The sequence below is a fragment of the Tupaia chinensis genome, unplaced genomic scaffold, assembly GCF_000334495.1.
Source record: "Tupaia chinensis unplaced genomic scaffold, TupChi_1.0 Scaffold000429_1, whole genome shotgun sequence".
NCBI classification, from domain to species: domain Eukaryota; kingdom Metazoa; phylum Chordata; class Mammalia; order Scandentia; family Tupaiidae; genus Tupaia; species Tupaia belangeri.
Window position 1 is genome coordinate 4,995,113 of NW_006159934.1, and position 1,380 is coordinate 4,996,492.

The 1,380-nt window shown below is 51.2% G+C and overlaps 1 pseudogene; it reads right to left on the minus strand.

The window, feature by feature from the left end:
• LOC102484780 (keratin, type I cytoskeletal 18 pseudogene) overlaps window positions 1-1,082 on the minus strand; it is a 1,303-nt pseudogene extending 221 nt beyond the window's left edge.
• Between the last annotated feature and the right edge of the window lie 298 nt (window positions 1,083-1,380).

The following is a 1,380-nucleotide window of genomic DNA, read 5'->3' on the forward strand; positions in this document are numbered from 1 at the left end:
GGCCTCGTACTCCTATGCCTGGTCCTGCCCCCCTGCCTGGGTCTGTGCCAGCTCTGACTCCAGGTGCAATAGGACTCCACTGAGCTGCTCTAACTACATGGTGTAGTTGGGCCTCCACTTCCCTCAGGCTGTTATCCAAGATGGCCTTCAGATTTCTCATTGAATTCAGATCAGTCTCCAAAGACTGAGCTGTACATCTCAGCTCTGTGAGTGTTGATTCTGCACCTCTGACCATGGTGAACTGTGTGCTAACCACTGTAGTGCTCTCCTCAGTCTGCTAGGACCAGCATTTGTCTGGTTCCTCTCAATTCTTCTGAGCCAGCTTGTCATATTGGGACCGGATTTCTGTCATGATCTTGCTGAGGTCTTGAGATCTGGGAGCACGCACTTCCACGGTCAACCCAGAGCTGGAAATCTGGGCTTGTAGGCCATTGACTTCCTCCTCGTGGTTCTTTTTTATTAAGAGCAGCTCCTCCTTGAGAGCCTTGATCTCTGTCTCTAGCTGCAGCCGGGTGGCATTGGTGTCATCAGTGACCTTGTGGAGTCCGTGGACGTCGCTCTCCTCAGACTGACAGATGACTAGTCTCATACTTGACTCTGAAGTCATCATCAGCAAGATAGGCATTGTCTAGCCACAGAATGATGCAGGCATTGTCCAAAGAGTTTGCAGAGATCTGTTCCTCCAGCCCCTCAATGGTATTGAAGTAATGCCCCCAGTCTCTGACCTGGGGCCCCTCCTTCTCCAGGTGTTCCTGGATTTTGCTCTCCAGCCTCTCATTATCAGTCTCCAGGTTCCTCACTCTGTCCAGGTAGGAGGCCAGCTGGTTGCATAGTACCCTTCTCACCTTGGATGCGCTCCATTCCCACCAGCCCTACGACCATTTCCACTGCCAGACCCTGGGCCCCGAGCTGCCCCAGATGCTGTCGGTGCATGAAATGGAGATCTGGGAGCCTGAGCCCCCCATGCCTACATAGACCCTGGTGGTGCTGCTGGCTGGCCAGATCTGGTGGCTGGGCACCTGGACAGAGTCCAGGGACCAGTAGTTGGTGGAGAAGATAGTGGAGTGGGTGGTGAAGCTCATGCTATTTGAGGAGGAAAGCAAGAGGCTAGGAATCAGGTTCAAGCTGCCTATAGTTTCCACTCTTAAATTTAGGCCTTTTATCTGTTTTGAGTTAATTTTTGTGTAGGGTGTGAGGCAGGGGTTCAGCTTCATTCTTTGACTTGTGGTCATCCAGATGTCCCAGCACCACTTGCTTGTATTAACACTGTAATTTTTACACTAGAGGTATGTTATTTTCCCCATTGTACAGATGGGTAAACTGAAGTGCAGAGAAGTTAGAGCCCAGTGTCACTCTAGCTATTCAGTGGCAGAGATCGGA